The sequence below is a fragment of the Rattus norvegicus genome, chromosome 11, assembly GCF_021556685.1.
Source record: "Rattus norvegicus strain SHRSP/BbbUtx chromosome 11, alternate assembly SHRSP_T2T, whole genome shotgun sequence".
NCBI classification, from domain to species: Eukaryota; Metazoa; Chordata; class Mammalia; order Rodentia; family Muridae; genus Rattus; species Rattus norvegicus.
The window spans coordinates 64,544,369-64,559,233 of record NC_141544.1 but is presented as its reverse complement, the minus strand read 5'-3'; the positions used below and the strand labels follow the sequence as shown (position 1 = coordinate 64,559,233).

General features: G+C 43.0%; 1 long non-coding RNA gene across 5 annotated transcripts in view; it reads left to right on the top strand.

Annotated features, from left to right (window-relative positions):
• Positions 1–14,865, top strand: part of LOC120095656 (uncharacterized) — a 114,844-nt gene that overhangs the window by 52,653 nt on the left and 47,326 nt on the right. For 2 of the 5 annotated variants that reach the window (XR_015633066.1, XR_015633067.1), the window contains exons 3-5: positions 1,640–1,963; positions 4,337–4,391; positions 5,917–5,968. This is a non-coding gene — a long non-coding RNA (uncharacterized LOC120095656). Of the gene's footprint in view, positions 1–1,639; positions 1,964–4,336; positions 4,392–5,916; positions 6,645–14,865 lie in introns of those variants that run through there. The other 3 variants (XR_015633069.1, XR_015633068.1, XR_015633070.1) reach the window with 2 other exon arrangements.

Here is a 14,865-nt window from a genome sequence, read left to right as displayed (position 1 = left end):
CCCCAATTCCAGTCATCTCTCCTAGTACTCTCTCCTCCCACCTGATCCCTCCTGTTTTCATCCCCACCGACCCTAGTCTACCTGCAAAATCTATTCTATTTCCCTTTCCCAGGGAGATCCATGCATCTCTGCCTTGAACCATCCCTGTTACTTAGCCTCTCTGGGTCTATATTTTATCATGATTAACCCTTACTTTATGGCCAATATCCATTTATAAGTGAGTAAGGACCATGTTTGCCTTTCTGGGTCTGAGTTTTGCCCTTAGCTCTGGGAAAGGAAATCCAAGAAGGGACTGACCTTTCTGAGTGGGGTTCTCAGAAGCAAAAGGGGAACTTTGAAAAGAAACAGCCAACCAAACTACTCATTATTCAGATTTGCAAATGTGTTGCTGCTCTGGCTGCTGCTGGCACTGCACTGGAATTAAATTAGAGAAGACAGTTCATTTAGAAAACGCCTGTGGTGGGCAGGCTCTGAACAGTCCTATAAAGCGGCTGCTGAACAGGATATACAAAAGCACAAGAGGACACAGGTCATCAGGGAGATCCCAGGTCTACGGGGAAGCCCTGTCCTTCACTAGGGAAAGGCAGAGTCAACAGCTGTGGCCTTAACCTTCCTGTTTCTCTCACTGACATGCTGTTTTTACTAAATCAGTCGTCTCTGTGAAATAGGGCAGACCTACCACCCACCAGCCATTATCTGTTTGGACAACAGCACCCAGCACTTCTCTGACCCTCAGGAACCTCTTTCTCAAACTTGGACTAACATTAAGACCTTTGAAGTCTGCTTCTTCAATGAAGGGCTCATTCAATGTTTGAATTAAAGTCAATAAAATGAGACCAAAGTCCTGTGATGGCCCCACCCCCACCTCCTGCCATGATGGAAACTCTAAAAACACAAGCCTTCAACTGGGATCAGACTTTGAGTCTCTGTTTCGGTGTCAGGGGGATCTGTCAGTGGGGACAACAGTACAGGGGGCTTTGTTCCACAAAGCTGTTAAGGAAGAGTCTGTTGGGTTTCACCTGTAGGTGAAAGCCTGGGTGTATGTTCATGTGTGCAGGTGTTCATTTACATGTAGACATGTGTGTGCTGATGTCAGAGGACAATCTTTGTCATTGTTCCTTCAGTGCCAACAATCTTGGAGATCTCTCTCTCTCTCTCTCTCTCTCTCTCTCTCTCTCTCTCTCTCTCTCGCTGTGTGTGTGTATGTATACCTGTGCATTTGCCTGTGAAGGCCCGAGACCAATTTCAGAATTTCTTCTTCGCTCATTCTGCACCTTATAGAACAGGATCTCTTCACTGACCTTAGAACTTACGGACTAGACTAGCTAGAGGGACCTGCCTAGTTCCCCATTCCCTGCCTTGGGAGTTACAGCCACTCGTAGTCTCATAGTCATGTTTAGTAGGTGCTGGGGATATGAATTCAGCTCCTCATGCATGCATGACAAGTGCTTTAACAACTGAAGCATCACTCCGGGCTCAACTCCCACCTCCAGCTTTGGAGATAGGGTATCTCACTGACTTGGACTATTGCATAGGCTAGACTGGCTGCCTAGCCAAGTTCAGGAATCCTTCTACCCTTAACTCCACAGTACTGGGGTCCCCAAGTATCTGATATCATACCCAGATATTTTCTTCATAGGTTCTAGAGGATGGAACTCGGATTCTCATGACTGAAGGCGAACACTTTATCAACAGAGCTTTCACCGCAGCTACATGAGAGCGTAGAACTCCTCCGTTCCCTAAGGACTGCTCAAATATTGGAGGGAAGCTGTTTTGGTTACCCCTCTCTTGCTATGATATACCACTGTAAGCAAGACAACTCATAAAACAGCTTTATTTGGGGGCTCAACATTTCGGAGGAGGAGTCCATGGCCATCATGATGGAGAGCATGGTGACAGACAGACATAGCACCGGAGCAGTAGCTGAGTGCTTACTCCCTGAAAGAACAACCACTATAAGACAGTAAGTGGGCCTGGCATGGGCTTTTGAAACCTTAAGGGCCACCTCCAGTAACCCACATCGTCCAAAAAGACTCTATCACCTAATCCTTCACAAACAGTTCCACTAACTGGATGCAAGCATTAACTGTTAGGAGCCCATGAAGGCCATTTTCATCTGAATCACCACAGACACCGAAACTGCTGTTATCTGAGAAGCCTATCCTATCCCCTCAAGCCAGCCCTGACCACACAGGAAGCTCTTCCTGTAATGACTGTTCACTAAGCGATTACTAGGAATTAATGCAGTCGAGAAGATAATCAATGGATGGCCCACTGAGAGTGGTCCATTCAAGTAGAGCTGCTCTTCAGGGGTGATAAATAGTGCGTTTAAAGTATTCAATACCATAATAAAGGTTGTAATTAAGTGAGGTAACTTGGCATCTTAATAACTACATGCTTGAAAAGATTTAAACTTCAAACTGGGACACGGGGTAACATTCATAATCCCTCGAATGGGTTTTCTTTTGAGAGGAAAGAATATATTGTTGGCAGACTCTTCTCCTGAGAAACTGACAGAGCAGATCTGTCCCCAGATCTTTATGATGTTCAAAGTAAGAGGTGACTTTGAGTGCTGCCACTGTGTCTTTTGTTCTCTGTGTTTCCTGCTAGCTTAATTAGTACTATATTCCTAGTGGAAGAAGAAGGCAGGAGCAGGAACTAGAAGAAAGGCCTGGAGAATGCTGGGCAGGGCCCTGGTTGCCCCAACAGTATGCAAATCACTTAGCAATATACAAAGAGCATTGAGAGAATACAATGGGGCTTCCCATAGCAAATCTTTTCCATTCTGCTACTCATTTTTAGAAATAGAAGGGGTTTCTACAATCATTTGTACTTCTTCCCTCCCCACCTTTGTGTAATTTACACATATTCGCATACACACACACACACACACACACACACACACACACACACACACACACACAAAATCTAATGTCTTTGTTCCCTGTAGATTTTGAACAAATGCTTTTTTCTTTCCCTAAGTGACCTTCAAATACCTGCTATGATTACAAATCTTCTGTTCGGTAATTTATAAAAAAAAAAACATATTCTGTTCATTTTTACTCCTTCCTGGTGATGTAGATAAATTGCCAAGCATTTGAAAATGGATGTTGACATGGTCAAATATGCCCCTAAGACTTGGCATTGAGAGTCTAAGATTGAGCAAAGGAAAGCAACCACATTCATTACCATATTTCTTTGTGAGCACACTGGCTTTGATCATAATTCGTGGACAGTGTTTATAGAAAAGCCATATTTTAGTTAAACCATAGTTTAGTCCTAGGAAGCATGTAAGCCCCAGAGGCATAAAGTGAGCCTGTCAAAAAGCAGCTGAAGTCTCTCTCTGCCACAGGCAGTCACATTGCTGGAGTGACCTCCAACTGTGGCTATTCCTAGCTCTGTATGTTCTCAGAGCTCTCTAGTAGAGATCACAGACTTCAGAATGAAACAAAACACAGTGGAAACCACAAGGGATGTTTCTAAGCTTAAAGCTGTCGTTAGGGTTTAGCGTCACGGTGGGTGAAGTACCTTGGCTCTTACACTGGTGAGAGGACATATCAACATGTGTTTATCACGTCTGGCTCTCTCCTGTCTGTCAGAGACAGACTGTGGAGTAAAGATGCAGAAATCGTCAGAGCACCTTTGGAATGTCTCCCAGCTTCTTACCAACCCCTGAGTTGATCCGTGAAGAAGCAGTAGTAAGGGTGGCTGGGTCTGCTTCTCAAGGCAGACAAACAGCAAATCCGCCGCGTTACAGAAATGCTCAGCTCCTCCATTTTTATATAAATGAATTGGATATCCAGCATATACGGGCCATTAGCGCTTTAGTACCAAAGAAGAGAAGAGGAAGGCTAGAAAAACAGCTCAGTGGGTGAAGGTGCCTGCTGCCAAGCCGGGGGATGGGAGTTCAATCTGTGAAATTCACGTAGTGGAAGAAGAGTACACACACACACACACACACACACACACACACACACACACACCACACACACCACACACACACACCACACCACACCAATAAATGTGAAAAATAAAAATATCTAAAGAAGAAAGGAAAAGAAAATACAGGGGAGAAAAAGAAGAAAGAAAGGAAGGAAGGCAGATAGGCTGACATTCATCTATACCTCCTCCACCAAGGACACAGATCTGAGTTCCAGACCTACCCAGTGAGGCTTGCCTCAAACAGGGGTGAGACGCATCTCATACAAGGGAAAAATAAATAAAGCACTAAAAGGATACTTCTTCATGGCTGCCTTCGTTCAAAGCCTTAAAAGTTATTCTCTTGGTTATGGTTTGGGCTAACCAAATGACTTGGTATTTTCTTTCTTCTTTCTAGGTAAAACTCCACACCAGGGGTCTGAAGACATGGTTCAGTGGGTAAGAACACACAGGTATGGTTCTCAACATCGTCATGAAGGTCCACAACCGTTTGTAACCAGTTCCGGGTACCTGAGGACCTTTTTTGAGCTTCATAGGAAAACATGTAGTACATATAGCTATAAACAGGCACTCAGACATACAGGTAAAATAAAAAAAATCTAAACAAGACAAAAATTAAACACTCAATCCCAGGAACTCATGCTGGGATAGGAGAATATGATAAAATTCTAGGAGCCACTAATATTCACCTGGATATCTTTGCTTGGACTTGCTAATGTTGCCTCAGGAAAGATCTAAGGTCGTACCATTCTGAACACACCCTGATCTCCTGTGATCTCAGAATCGGAAGCTAATAAGCAGGGTCAGGCCTGGTTAGCAGTTGGTTGGGAGGGTTGTAAAGGACCTGGAGCCAGAGTTTGAGGGCAAAGTTGGAGCACTGGGTGTGAATTAGTTAATTTCATTCCTGCCTCCTCCCCCATGTGGGGGCAGTAAGAGGAGAGCCTAAATCTTTCACAGAGCAGAGGACACTGAAGGCACTCACATGCCTGGGCTACCACAAGCTTCTGTGGCTTAAACCCAGCGTGAGAAAGACCTCAGCCCTGTCTGCATAAGGATTAGTGTCTAGCAAGGGAGATGGTCCTTAAGTAAATACTAATATAAGTGAGATTTGTCTTCACTTGAATGACTGGACTAAGTGCAAAGTCATCATCCTCCAAGAGCTTGGGCAAGCACAGGGTTCTTGGCAACCTTTCTTTTTAGACCTCACACTTAGTTTGGAGATGAATGTGTACGCGTAGAATCAGAGGGAGTTGAAAGACCATCTGGTCCCCCTTTCCTTAGCTCAGACGAGTTCACTGACACAGAGCCAGGGCCATGAGGCAACGTGCCACGATCACATGGCTTATGAGCCCACAGACACAACTTGAGGATGTCTACGAGACCACATACAAGATGCAAATGTGTACCCTAACATACTCTAATTATATAACATGCATAAGTTTGTTAGTGGAAATGAGAACATGGAGGGATAGAAAGTCTGAAGTCAGAATGGCAGCATTTGTTATTTTGGAAGGCTTTTCTGCACAGCATACACACTTGAGCAATCCCGGGAATCCCCTTTAAACACAACCATGAAGCCGTATACTAATGGCCTGACTCACGGACTGCCAGGAAGTTGTATGATGTTTACAGTGGCCCTTGTGCAAGTCTTCTGTGAAGCCTGCACCTTCCTAGGAAAACAGGTTTCTAGGTCTACAAATTGCTTTGACCCAGCTTTATCTTGGATACATAAAACTCTCAGTCAAGCAAAGGAGGAAGGGGAGGGTGCTTCCTTTCATTCAAGCTAGAATTAAAATAATTCAGAGGAAACTCTTTCTGGTGGCTATCCAGGGTTTGACTAAAACACTACCTGACATGCTTTGTGAGGACCCCGCCTCCCATCTAATAGGGACGAGGTTCCCCAGGAGACCAGGACCTTTTTGTGGGCTTGGTGATCTAATCAGAAAGGTCATCATGCTTTACCTTGAAACTTTCCAGAGGCTGTCCAGCGCCCTGGGGGAGCTGTACACGCACTGTCTGCTGAGAGTTGGTAAGTCTTATTTGAATATTCATCAAAGCTGTGGTTAAAGTTGGATGATGAATTACATCCAGTGAAACTGATACTGGCGGGGACTATTTGAATATTCAGATTGTCAAACCGTAAAAGTCTGTGAACTAAAACTGAATTTGGAGTACATGCAAGGTCCTAGTTTTTATCCCAGCACCACCAACCCCCAGTTTCTGTGACCTCAGTTTCCTTGTGATTCTGTCTCCTCTGGCTCTGCCTACTCTAGCCTCCTGAAGTCAAAGTTCACTCTGTGGAAACAGTTCCTGATCCCTCTGACTTGAAGCTGCTAAAGGAAGAAGAGCAAACGAGTAGTTGGGCTTTGGCTTTCTGCATTCAGTGTTACCCAGAGCCCTTTGCTGTCAGTAAGGGAATTGACCCAGGAAGGGACCCTTTTCCTAGTTCCCCTCTCTACCTTCTCCTAAACCAACCAATTGACGATCTGTAGGTTATCACAATATATTTGGAACAGTAAATAGCTTCTTTATTAGGTACCTGTGAAGACAAAAAAAGCCAAAGAAATAAAAAGTGGAAGGTTTGTTTTAACAATCATCTTGATTGCACAGAACCTGTCCTTCACGACCTGTGATGTCTTATCCAAACACCTTTCAGGATGACTCTTAATTACTCATTATGATACCTAACTCCAAATAATGAACTCAAAAAAAAAAAAAAAAAAGGAAGGAAGGAAGGAAGAATCAAATAGTAGCAAAATAATTTATTCACTGCTAAACAAGGTAGTAAGATTCCAGCTTATCCAACCAAATATGGACTTCATACAAATGACATGTGATTTAAGACCAAAGAACACTTTCTTCAACTGTTATAAAAGAACTATTATCCCCAAGGAGGCATGGACAATTGTCCCCTCCCCCTCTTTCTGTGACTTCACCTTCTAGATTCTTGTTTCTACTGGCAATGTATTCTCTTTAATAAACTTTCTTAATGAAACTTCTCTATATCTTTTCTGGTATGGTAAGTATTTTAACCCTTATGCCTCCAGCTTGTCACCATTGTTCCTGGCATGACAACGTTCTGTGGCATAAACTGACACTGCTCAATGGCACCTAACTACATTGAAGAGGATCATGCAGCTACAGGGACACACAAACTCCAAATAGAAAAGACCTCTAACCTATAAAAAGGATAACTTACTGAGCATCCTGTCTAGGAGTCATCTCTGTATTTCAGTGTCTTTGAGTCATTTCACAAATCTGTCACATCTAGAAACTGATCATAACACAAGGTTCTCTTGTCCATAATGAGGAAATCAAATATGCAACGAAATTGAATATCGCCCTGTGGTATTTCATCTACTCATTCCAACACTCACAGGCTTATATATGTGCTTGCTTTGAATTCTCATTTGAAGCCATTAGTCTGTCTCACTAGCTTTCTCCTTAATTAATGAGTTAGATAAAATCTTTGACATTCGTTCATTGGATATTTGTCTGACTGCTGTGGTTTAAAATATCTAAAAATACTAGCCTTTAAACTAAAAGTAAGGCATGTCTCAGACAATACATCTACAGAAGTATTTTTAATATGAATCACAGTGATTAGTAGAGCAGGGGGATAGAATGAGCTGATTTCTATAAACTAAGTCGATGGCTGAGGAGACCATTAGCTAGAATGACATCTGAAAAGGAACTCTGTGAAATATTGGATTCTGAAACACAAAAGGGGCCAGTGAAGCATCTGTGTCAGTGGACTGGGACTCCCATTGGGCAGATACTTCTGTCGTCACTGCTCAGGTCTTGACAACACTCCCCTGGTTCAGTATCTACAAGTCTAAACACTCCAACTTATGGACCTTATAGACCACTTGCCATCCCAGTATTACAGGACTGTTTCTTCTTGCCTGCCCACTAGCCCAAATATCTCTTCCTTATGGGGAAAGTTTTTAAATTCTCATTTTTGTTTTGGATGTTCAAGTCCAGGACTGACATTTATGACACAAATGCAAAAGGGTTATCTAAAAGTAATATCATTTTTTAATATTTAATATAAGACTGCATTCAATTGTCATAGCGGATCTAAAAGTATTAGGCTTAAGCACTCTTTTTCCCTTCAGCCTCCCAGGTAGTTGGCACTAAAGGTGTGTGCCACTATACCTGACTTAGGATCCTATTTGATGATGCTGAATTTGATACATGCCAAAAATTAGATGCCTTTAATGATTTGGGGATTATTTTTAAGAAATTGTATTATTTATTGCTTATAAACTACTTATTTTCCCATAATATAATTTAATAACATTGATAACATGAGAAAAAATCCTCTAAAACAGACTATTTTTTTTTTATTAACTTGAGTATTTCTTATATACATTTCGAGTGTTATTCCCTTTCCCGGTTTCCGGACAAACATCCCCCTCCCCCCTCCCCTTCTTTATGGGCGTTCTCCTCCCCATCCTCCCCCCCTTGCCACCCTCCCCCCAACAATCTAGTTCACTGGGGGTTCAGTCTTAGCAAGACCCAGGGCTTCCCCTTCCACTGGTGCTCTTACTAGGATATTCATTGCTACCTATGAGGTCAGAGTCCAGGGTCAGTCCATGTATAGTCTTTAGGTAGTGGCTTAGTCCCTGGAAGCTCTGGTTGCTTGGCATTGTTGTACATATGGGGTCTCGAGCCCCTTCAAGCTCTTCCAGTTCTTTCTCTGATTCCTTCAACGGGGGTCCTATTCTCAATTCAGTGGTTTGCTGCTGGCATACGCCTCTGTGTTTGCTGTATTCTGGCTGTGTCTCTCGGGAGAGATCTACATCCGGCTCCTGTCGGTCTGCACTTCTTTGCTTCATCCATCTTGTCTAATTGGATGGCTGTATATGCATGGGCCACATGTGGGGCAGGCTCTGAATGGGTGTTCCTTCTGTGTCTGTTTTAATCTTTGCCTCTCTATTCCCTGCCAAGGGTATTCTTGTTCCCCTTTTAAAGAAGGAGTGAAGCATTCACATTTTGATCATCCGTCTTGAGTTTCATTTGTTCTAGGCATCTAGGGTAATTCAAGCATTTGGGCTAATATCCACTTATCAGTGAGTGCATACCATGTATGTCTTTCTGTGATTGGGTTAGCTCACTCAGGATGATATTTTCCAGTTCCGACCATTTGCCTACGAATTTCATAAAGTCATTGTTTTTGGTAGCTGAGTAATATTCCATTGTGTAGATGTACCACATTTTCTGTATCCATTCCTCTGTTGAAGGGCATCTGGGTTCTTTCCAGCTTCTGGCTATTATAAATAAGGCTGCGATGAACATAGTGGAGCACGTGTCTTTTTTATATGTTGGGGCATCTTTTGGGTATATGCCCAAGAGAGGTATAGCTGGATCCTCAGGCAGTTCAATGTCCAATTTTCTGAGGAACCTCCAGACTGATTTCCAGAATGGTTGTACCAGAAAACAGACTATTTTAATTGAGTCTAAAAGTCTGCTGAGGTGATGTGAGCTCCCTCAGTGATGGACTTCCTTTTCTTCTCCTTCATTCTTTGTTTCATTAAGTGAAAAAAGGCAAGGAAATATTGCAACAAATAATTTCTGTTCAGTGTTGCTACTCTGGACCCAAAGTTTCTGAGGCTGGGGCATGGGACACACATGATCCCAGGAATTAGTTTAGTGAAAAAGCAAACTTCTGAGCATCTGTGGGATGTGACTGACCCTATGACTCACATTAAAAACCATCTCCAGTTTCCCAACTATGATGTCATTCTTTTCAGACAGTATTTAGCCTTAAAGTCACTCTGCTCTGGCCACTGAAGGCAGAGATAGCAAAACCTTTTGCATATTGCAAAAGCATTGGCACTCAGAGATAGAGATGGGGGGGGTTCCTTTTCAATTAATGCAAACGTGACTAAGATTAGGGGAATGGCCATTTTGATACAGACCAATATCTGAATTAAACATAAACGATTAACAAGATAATCAGGCTGATTCTCCTGGGAAAAGATAAGAAAAAAGACGTTTTTGGATGAAGGGACTGGAACATTACTTTTATAATTAATGACCTTTAACAGAGACTCCAGGAGAAGTTTATGCCCTATACAAGTGAAACTCTTGTGACCTCAAGGGGACAAACCTTAAGCAGACATTCACACAGGACAAGGGACCCTCAAGGGCATGGGAAATGTACTGTCAACTCTGAGAATGAACTCTGAACCCAAGATCCCTATGCCCCTGAGTTGAAGAAAGTTTCCCTCTATAGACCTTCAAGTCCCCTAGATTCTGTCAATTTATAGGATAGAGCAATGTCCTTTCCAATTAGGAGCAGAGCAACTGAGGAAAGAGGTAATTTCCTTAAGCAAAGAAGATGCCAAGTTGGCCTTGTTAGAAGTGGCTCCCTAATTTCAGAGAGAAAGGGCTGTGTAACACAGTACAAATAATAGTCAGAGCAGGAATAAGCTACAGAAAAGCATTCACATGCAACAAATATCACTGCTCTGAAACTGGCAACCTATCTTGAAAGGGTATTTTCTGTCTTTCGTGTGTTTTTCACGTATCTTTCATGTCAAAGACATATTTGATAGGTAGAGAAGAATTTAATCACGTGCTAGAAAATGAGCCTTTTCAGTGAATTAAGCAGAAGATGAATCTACAGTAGCCTCCCCGAGACCCTGTACAGCAAGTACTTCTTCCTCTGGACAGTGAGATAATGGACGAAAGCCCTCTTTGGCAATAGCATAGTGCACTTCTTCTCCATAAGTGCCATGGCATAGTAGGTTTGCCCTGAACTCTTTCAGGGCATTAGAGGTGGCCTGGGGACTTGAGAGTGATGAGGGACCAACTCAAGTAGTCAAGTAGTTTCTTCACCTTGGTTTCTCTTAGGAAAGCTGAATCATGCCATGGCCGGGACAAGAGTCTTTTTAACCAGTGGCATGAAGACCTATTTGGCTCATGATGAATGCTCTTTTCTTGTGACAAACCCATTGTAACAGTGGCTCTCAACCTTCTAATGCTGTAGCCCTTTAATACAGTTCCTCATGTGGTGATGACCCCCATCCATAAAATGATTTTCATTGCTACTTCATTACTGTAATGGTAATGTAAATAGTTTTTGGAGAGAGAGGCTTGCCAAAGGGGTCCCAATCCGCAGGTTAAGAACCGCTACATTGTAAGGTTTAAAACTATGAAACTTATGAAAGTTAAAGACATGTTTACTTTTTGTCTGGTAACTCCAGCTTTAGGAACCCACCTTCAAGGAAATAAAATCAAGCGCAGCATCTAGGCATAAAGATGCTCCTTAGCAAATTATAAAGGTATAATAAATGGCTAACGGTCTAAAGGCACTAAATCAGGAGTTTGAAACAGTGAGAATCTACCGGATGTTTGCAACAGAATGACTAAGGTTACAATTACAATGGGGGGTTTTGTGTTATCGGGATACATAGGTCTATAGTATTTAAGAAAAAGACCCCAGCAAGCTAGTAAATTTTAGTGTTCAATAGTAATTCTCAACTCAATAAAAGTGAATATATTATGCATGGAAATGGGAAATCAATGAAAAAATTACCTCTGTGTGATATGATTATGGTTGAATTTGATTTCATTTCCTTTACTTTTTAATACTACGATTTTTTGAAGTTTCTATAATAAGCAAGTAATTAATATAGAATCTGAAAATCCAATCTCACTCGGGCATATCTATTTTCTTAAACACTGGTACAGACCTTCCTGCTTCCTTAAAGCCCCTCAGGCTGTGTTTGTCTGAGGGATGTCCTTGTGTGTGACAAGCTCACTATTCTGTGTGCGTGAGAGTGTGTCAAGTGTACATGTGCAAGCCAATAGGCCTGTGCAAGCCAGAAGCTGATGTCTTTCTGTATCACTCTCTGTTTAATTTTTTAAGGTGAGCATCTCATTGAACCTCACCAATTTTGCAAGACTAGCTGGTCAGTGAGGGCCAGGGGTCCTCCTGCCTCTGCCTTCTCAGCATTAATTAGGATTGCATCCCACTCGGGCTTTACTTTATTCTCCATGGTTTGTTATCGTTTTATTATCTTATTATTATTTACATGGTTTGCACATTTTATTGTTTGAGGATGCTGGAGGACCCAAATTGCAAGCTCAATGGTTTTATTGCTTTTCTGGCTTGAAGAATAATCATAATGTATTTGTTCTAATTTTTGTATTTGCTTTCTTTGATTTTGAGAAAGGGCACCACACACACACACACACACACACACACACACACACACACACACACACACACACACACACACACACAGTCTTTTACAGAGGCCTGAGACCAAACAGAACAACAAAGCATGTGTAATTTTCTCTGCCAATGCTTTTCCGTTTCTCCCCTCCTCCCTCTCAGTTTTTACTGTCCTAGCCATTAGTTTGCACTGAGGAATGGGAGTCTGAGCCACGAGGAGGAAAGTGTGTAGACGGATGATGGAGGAAGATGGAGGAGGGGAAGGAAGAGTGGCAGATTTCTTGGCAGGAGCAGCGCAGTGAGCTGAGCTGCTAAGGGCGTTAGGGTAGCTGGAAAGGAGCCCGGGAGGCAGGTTGAAATCGCACGGATAAGAGAAGACAGGCCATTTGGTGCCCCAGTTGGCTTCTCAGCAGGGACAGCCAACATTCCAGAGAAGGCCGCCTGTAAGGAAGGCCCAGGGCCAAGGCGCAGGGCACAGCCTGCTAGCCTGTGTCTTCACGCCAGCTCGCAGGAGCAGCACAAAGCTGTTGAACTCTTCAGCTGCGGGTTGAGGGGGCCGTTTCCTCTCCTGTATCCTGACTTTGGGTAGCACAGAGGACACTGATTGCAGTGCCTCAGATTCTCCTGTTATGTAAGTGAGGCAGGCTGTGTGATGAAATTCCGAGTGACAGGCACTGTGGAGCACTGGGGATCATGGCTGGCTGAAGTGGGCCGACATAATGGCACGCCAACACTTTTGCACGGCAGGTATGAGGCCCAGGGTGGCAAATATTCCAGTTTTTCTGAAGAAGTTAAAAATCTGAAGGCGTTTTGAATTCTAAGGCAAAGAAAGGATTCAAAGAAGGGGGTCTATCGAGAGAAAGGGAGGTTTTAGTTTTTAAAGCATTGGCTTGTTTTAATTTTTTTTAAAAAACTGAACTATAACTCAGTGTATGCCAAATAGTATGTGTCTGCTGACTGGGTTTAATTGGTGGACCACTGGTTTGAGATGATTTGAAACAAAACCATAGAAGATTGCTTCCTCTGAAGTCTGCTTATGGCTATGCCAAATGCAATGTCCCCTAGAAAGACACACACTTAGCGTCTGTTACTTATATGGCATTCCTGGAGACATCATAAGGAATCTATGATCAATACTTTGTCCTTTTCAGCCTTCTATGGGATTTAGAACATTGGTGAAGCAGTACTCTACTCAGAAAAGCTAGGCAATGGATCAACGTATAATTTGTTATCAAAACAACGGATCTGATCATATATACCAAAGCCTCCTTAAAGGGAGAGAAGCAGGTAGATGGCAGGATGGTTTGGTTGGCAAAGTGGCTGGCATACAACCATGAGGACATGAGTTCAAATACCCTACACCCACATTAAAAGCACAGTATGACAGCTTGGGCCCAAAGCCCAGGGCAAAGGGGTGGACACAAGAAAGTTCCTCAAACTCCCTTAGCTAGGCAGCCTAGCTGAACTATGCACTTCAAGGTCAGCTACTGACCCTGTCTCAAGGAGTAAAGATGGAGAGTGGTTGAGAACACATGTCAACTTCGGTACTCCACAAGCACATGCATATGTGCACACATGCATAGTGTACACATGCACTATGGATATACACAACACACTACAAAATAAAAATAACCAAAATGTGGGTCTCCTGTAACCTATGCAACAGTGAGGGAAGAAGGCTTGTATGTACAACCTCGGTGCTGGGGAGACAGACATGGATGGGTTTCAGGGCTTGCACCCAAGTTTTGGACAGACCTTGCCTCAAAAAAATAAGGTGGAGACACCCAGAAGACACCCAATGTCTGTTTTTTACTGTCAGCACACGGGTAAGTGCACGTATGTGTGCATTTTGCCTGTGTGCACATGCACACACCAACAAAGATCTATAGGCTTTTAGGTCTATAGGAAAACTCAAGTGTAGTAAAGTCAGGGGTTGTGGAAGAGCCAAGGATGCTGTTCATCCCTACATCCTCAACACTTAGCACATAGAAATGATGCTCAACAGAAATATGCCTTGAATAAAAGGATAGAATTAATGAGCCTGGGAAGGGAAGAAGTCAGTCTTGTGAACTAAGACAGTGAGGAATTAGACAAATATTTTCATTATTGGCGTGATGATATTCAACAGAGAGACAGGGAGTTCAAGGGTCTGAGCATTTGGTCACTAGGTCCCCATTGTTGCTAGGGAATGGGGATGTGTAACCAGTTCTCTCTGTAACCCATATTATAGTTGACAAGCTATTTGCCATCTCCGCTGAAATGTCTGCTGAACCTCCTAATGACCAATTAAGTTTCCTTGACATTTTGACGCAAGAGAAAAGGGACCCAGACACTATGCTCATGTAACAGCCTATCTCATAATGAGCGTGCTGATTCCCTCATCAGTGTTCTGGTTGTTTGGTGATTGGCCCATTGTCTCCCTGGGCCAGGTGCCTCTCTGAGTTCCTGGGTGTGTATGTGTTTGCAGGCAACCTCCATGGGTTCTGATTCATTGACCCTTTACTTCTGCAACTGTCACCATGGACTAAGAAACTAAAAGGTTTCTTGTAGGCAGAATGCATAGCTGTGGATCACAGCGGAGGGCAATGCTGTCTGGGGTATCAAGCAAGGCTCAGAGAATAAAGGAATCAAAGCTAGAAATGCTGGTATGTGCATGTTAACTCAGCATTTGGGAGATAGAAGCAGTTCAAATCCAGTCTAGGCTACCTAGGAAATCCAGTTACAGAAGAACAAGGGCA